The 6,323-nt window shown below is 38.5% G+C and overlaps 1 protein-coding gene across 3 annotated transcripts in view; it reads right to left on the reverse strand.

Annotated features, from left to right (window-relative positions):
- The window catches only part of LOC106876256 (centlein-like), a 367,586-nt gene that overhangs the window by 271,741 nt on the left and 89,522 nt on the right, over nt 1-6,323 (reverse strand). The gene's annotated exons all lie outside the window — the stretch shown is intronic.

Raw genomic sequence — 6,323 nt, forward strand, 5'->3', positions numbered from 1 at the left:
CACATAATGATGATGATGATAATAATAATAATAATAATAATGATAATAATAATAATACAAAGATCTGGAAATAGAGGTAACTCGAATGTGGAATCTAAAAACAGAAACAATTCCTATTATAGTAGGTGCCTTAAGTATAATAAAAAAATATTCAGACAAATACATAACAAAAACACCAGGACTTACAAATATATATAACATACAGAAAATTGCACTACTGGGCACAGTACACATCCTACGCAAAACACTTTCAATACAGTAACCATAAGAGCACCACAGCAAACCACAGCACATACCCAAGGCGCACAGAGCTGCGCTCGGTAGTGAAGTGAAAGCACGTTATAAAAATAAAACTACTGAACAATAATAATAATAATAATTTATGAAGTTTGAGCCTATGAATTTCTTCTTTTGTCAGTTGGAGAATCACCAGGAAAGAAAACCTCTCTCCATTAATGGAGGAACCAACCTAATTTTGAATTATGTTAAACGTCTGAAACAACTGAAACGCTACACTAGGGGATCTGAACTGTCCAACTCAGAAGGAGTAACGGTGTCCGAGTCCTCTTCCCTGGTCCAGCAGTTATAATGAGTGCTATTTCTGGTACTGGAACATCGAAGTTACTCAAGACAAAAAAATGTACAGAAACGTCAAGTCCTCAGTCGTGATGACACTGGTTATTGATGTTAAAGCAAAGATTTTAGTGAAATAACAAACATTTTTGCGCATCGATGGTCATAGAGATATAGAAGCAACACCTACTACTCCCATCCAGTTTTGGCCCCCAAAAAACCTCAGAAAAATGTTGGCATTTTGAGTGAATTTGGCTGACATACACACATATATATATATATATATATGTAGGCGTGGCTGTATGCTAAAAAGCTTGCTTCTCAACTACATGGTTCTAGGTTCAGTTCCACAGTGTCTTCTACTATAGCCTCGAGCCGACAAAAGCCTTGTGAGTGGATTTGGTAAACATAACAAAAACACCAGGACTTACAAATATATATAACATACAGAAAATTGCACTACTGGGCACTGCACACATCCTACGCAAAACACTTTCAATACAGTAACCATAAGAGCATCACAGCAAACCACAGCACATACCCAAGGCACACACAGCTGCGCTTGGTAGTGAAGTGATAGCATGTTATAAAAATAAAACTACTGAACAATAATAATAATAATAATAATCCTTTCTACTATAAGCACAAGGCCTGAAACTTTGGGGATGGGGGATAGTCGATTACATTGACCCCAGTGCTCAACTGCTACTTAATTCATTGATACGGAAAGGATGGAAAGCAAAGTCAACCTAGGCGGGATTTGAACTCAGAACATAAAGATGAACAAAATGTTGCTGAGTATTTCATCCAGCATGCTAACAATTGTGCCAGCTAACTGCTTTAATGATAACAAGGAGTGGCTGGGTGGTAAGTAGCTTGCTAACGAACCACATGGTTCTGGGTTCAGTCCCACTGCGTGGCACCTTGGGTAAGTGTCTTCTACTATAGCCACGGGCCGACCAAAGCCTTGTGAGTGGATTTTGTAGACGGAAACTGAAAGAAGCCCATCGTCTATATGTATATATGTGTGTGTGTGTGTATATGTTTGTGTGTCTGTGTTTCTCCCCCCAACATCGCTTGACAACCGATGCTGGTGTGTTTACGTCCCCGTAATATAGCGGTTCGGCAAAAAGAGGCCGATAGAATAAGTACTAGGCTTACAAAAAATAAATCCTGGGGTCAATTTGCTCGACTAAAGGCGGTGTTCCAGCATGGCCACAGTCAAATGACTGAAACAGGTAAAAGAGTAAAATCAAAAGGTTCAAAAGTCCCTACAAAAGATGGTAGTTGTGAGGTAGTGGTAATGGCAAAAGTGGCTGTGATGGTGACCAAAGCAGCATTTTTTTTTATCACTTAGAACCAAATATTCCAAATAGAATATAAATTGCTGAACCAAACTTGCCCAAGGCACAACTGTCATGGTCAAGTTCTCCTCTGAAGTTTCAAATCTCAAGTGAATTTTAGTTGAAGTAATTGTCTCTTCATCCTTGGAACTGCAAGACTAAATTTCTATTGGGTTATCATCATCATCAGCAGCAACAGCAGCAAGAACATATATAGCGAAAATGTGATAGTGGTAGTAGTGGTGGTGAAGATAGAGACAATAATTTGATGGTAATGATTATAATGATGATGGTGGTGGCGGTGATGATGATGACTGATGATGATGGTGATGGTGAGCAGAAACATGGAAGTGATGTTGATAAGGATGGTAGTGGTGGTGGTGTTGTTAGCGCTGAGCTTGATGGTTGAGTGATATTGAGGGTGATGGTGGTGATAGTGATGATGATGATGGTGGTGATTGTAAGGGTTATGGTGGCAGTGGTGATGGTGAGGATTATGGCAGTTAAGCTGCTAAGGATGATGGTGGCGGAGGTGGTTAAGGGGACAATGGTGAGGATGATGGTGGAGGAGGTGGTTAAGGGGACAATGGTGAGGATGATGGCAGTAGTGATAGTGATAATGATTGTGATGGTGATGCTGAAGATGATGGATAAGGGTGAGAATAATGGAGGTGTGATGCCAAGAATGTAGGTGGCGGCGATAGAGAGGATGATGCAGGAGGTGGTGAAGATGATAGTGCCGACGGTAACGATGAGAATGGAGGTAGAGATGAGGATGAGGATGATGCTGATAGTGATGAAGAGGAGTAAGCGATGTCGATGTGGATATTAACGATGGGTGGGTGACAATGCCGATAATGCTCGTGGTCATAGTCATGAGGATAATGGCAATGATGGTCCTGGTAGTGGTAGCACAGATGCTGATGATGATGATGGTAGTGGTGGTAGTGGTGGTGGTGGTGGTGTTGCTGCTGCTGCGAATGGTGGTGGTGGTTGGTGGCAATATTTAGAATCTAATAGCAAAGAAACAACAGAAATACCTAAACAGAGATCAAAATTAGAGTAAATATTAATCTAATAAAACTTTCCAGCAGCAGATAAAATGGCAGCAATGAATATAATTTTAACTAGTCTTCAATATCCATTTTCATTTTGCTATGCTTCAGTGGCTTTGTCAGTTGGTCGGTTGGTTGGCTGGTTGGTTGGTTGATCAGTTGGATGGTAGGTAGATAGGTAGGTAGGTAGGCTCCCTATTTGGCTGGCTGGTTGGCTGCCTGGCTGTGTCCGTTAGTGCAAGAGATTTCACGGATGACTACTCCGGCTAATGCCAATTGATTTTATGGAATGTAACAAGAAATGTTTTTATGATTGCCTCACACTAAAGATAGTAGCTATCCATAGTTGCAAGGACTCTTGTGAACCATTTTTGCTACCCTCTCAGGCTACAGAATTTTCTGCTACTAGTTCAGCTAGCTCTGATTTCGTTTTCTCTACTTTTCAGGAATTTCTCTGACATACTTTATCCCCCAAGATCTCCTCTCATGCATTCTTAATAGTTCAATTTATCAAGAAACTAATCCAGAATGCTGAGTGAAAACCAAAAGGAGAGAACATTTAAAGCAGGCAGTTTAGCCTAATTTGTAAAGACGGACAATATTATATAACATTACTTTCCATTATTTCAATAACCATTTGTGTTGTGTTACTAATGAGTTGCTGGTGTATATATTTTGGAGTGCTAATTACCAGCTTATTCTATTTTCTTCAGTTCACCATGTAGTGAAGCAGCTAACAAGACAGGCCAACTAGGACCTTCTATGTGGCCGGTGGACTTGCATGAAAGAGTAGTCAAATCTTGTTGTTAATAAGGAGGACACATTAGGAAAAGAAGTCCTAAACATAGAAATTGATGGAATGGTCAAAGCTGGAACATCTTCAATTATAGATTTGCTCAATGAAGACTGATCTGGGATTAAACAGCAACTATAACAACAATAACAACAAATGCAATAATGACACATCAAATAAGCTAATGCTAGATAATTTATGACTGAAAAAAAAAATAACAGAAGCTAGTCTGTCACGAATGTAATACTTTTGCTTGCTCACAGGTCTGTGAATCAGGGATAATCCGCAGTTGAACAACAACAACAACAACAACAGCAACTAGAACAAATATTAGTTTCACAATCCATCAGCACAAAAGAGCACCAGAGGCTTTTGAAGTATTGCTCACACAGTTCTATCAGACACTGAAATCCAACAAAACAAACTCCTCAAGCAATGAGCTCTTAATTTTAGACTGATCAAATAGCGAAGGGTCACACAGATTGTTAGTATATGCTTCATCCTCATCATCATCATCATCATTTAACATCTGTTTTCCATGCTGGCATCAGTTTGACAACAAATTTTGGCACAAGGCCAGCAATTTGGGGGCAGTGGGTAAGACAATTACAGAGTTCAACAGGCACTTATTTTATTGACCCCGAAAGGATGAAAGGCAAAGTCAACCTCGGCAGAATTTGAACTCAGAACATGAAGACATGAAATACTGCTAAGCATTTTGTCCAGGGTGCTAACAATTATGCCAGCATGCCACCTTGGCTTTTGAAATATTGCTCACATAATTCTAACAAACACTGAAGTCCAACTGAGCAAAAAACTTGTCAATCAATGAGTTCTTAGTTTTAGACTGGTCAAATACTACTGGGTAACAGACTGTTCGTATACATGTCATCATCATTATCATTTAACATCTGCTTTCCTTGCTGGCACAAGTTAGAGAACTGCACTAAATTCCAGTGTCTTCCTTTGGCATGATTTCTATGGCTGGATGCTCTTCCTAACACAAACAACTTCACAGAGTGCACTGGATGCTTTTTATGTGGCACCAACACTATTGAGGTCAATAAGTACACACAAGACATAACTCCCCTCAACTGAGTTGGGAGTAGTATTGAAGGAGGTATCTTAATACTAGGTAATGAGAGGCTAAAGTATGATAGAGGGACAGGAAATATCTCATATTTGGTTAATGACATACAAACCTAATGCATGAGGTTATGTTCACTGTAATATTCTGGCTGTTATGGATGAATATTGAAAGTTGATTACTGTCAGCTACATCTGAATAGTGTAATTGTTATTGTTTAACAATGATCAAATATCTATGATTAAAAGTGATCATCCCATAATTTTCATTTTTTTTTTTTTTTGACATAGGATATCAAAGACTACATCAGCTAATATGTTTTTCTTTTTAAAATGGTGCAGTGCAATTTGAGGGAGATTTTTCTTATTTCTGTGGGGATAAGTGCAGTCACAGGCAACCTTTTTTTAAGAAGCTGGCCTCATGAGACAGGCAGGATGCATTCCTAAAAATAATTCAAGGTAAATTTTTTAGTTAGGCATGCCATTCAGAAAATGCAACAGGTTGCAGTTTACCTGTGATTGGCATTAAGTCATTGATATTGAAATAATGGTTAAGGCTTAATATTGTGAAATAAACCCTTAATTGGTATCCTTTAAGTAGTTGTGATAAGCAAACGAGAAACAGAAAAGAAAAATATTCAACCAAACACCGGAACCTTTGAAGGAAAGTAACTAAAAACTGGTTTAAACTAGGTACTAAGTCTTGTTCCCCAAAATAGGAATCTATATAGGTGCAAACATGTGGTAAAGAAGTTTAATTTGCAATCACTGGGTTCTCGATCCAGTTGCCTGACACAGAGGGCAAACGTATTCTGGTGTAGTTTAACAGCCATTTGTGTTTTAGGTGCATTTTAGCAAAGTTCACTTTTTTGCAATAATTCAGAACACAAGCTAGCAGAGCTTCATCAGCTATCATGAACTAAACATCCATTCAATAGATTACCAGGACTGCAGAAACTAAGCAATTTCATATGTTTTGAATGGAACTCTCTTCTCATTTAGTCATATCAAGCAAGTTGTCAGCTGGAAAAATAATTTGCAGTGTCACATTTACTACAATTCCTTGTAAAAAAATGTTAATTTTCCTATTCATTTTTTTTTATCAAGTGTGTGATATTCAACCATTGCATGGTTTACCACAGCATGGCATACAAAGAAGAGCTTTAATTCAAAAACATTTCTTCTTGACAGCATCCAGTCATAAAATTTTGCCTCAAATAAATACCTCACTAACCTATGCTAACAGAGAAAAAAAAAAGGACATTAAATAAGGCGCAGGAGTGGCTGTGTAGTAAGTAGCTTGCTTACCAACCACATGGTTCCGGGTTCAGTCCCACTGCGTAGCATCTTGGGCAAGAGTCTTCTACTATAGCCTCAGGCCGACCAAAGCCTTGTGAGTGGATTTGGGAGACAGAAACTGAAAGAAGCCCATCGTATATATATATATATATATATATATATATATATATATAT

This window comes from Octopus bimaculoides, chromosome 2 (genome assembly GCF_001194135.2).
Source record: "Octopus bimaculoides isolate UCB-OBI-ISO-001 chromosome 2, ASM119413v2, whole genome shotgun sequence".
Classification (NCBI taxonomy): domain Eukaryota; kingdom Metazoa; phylum Mollusca; class Cephalopoda; order Octopoda; family Octopodidae; genus Octopus; species Octopus bimaculoides.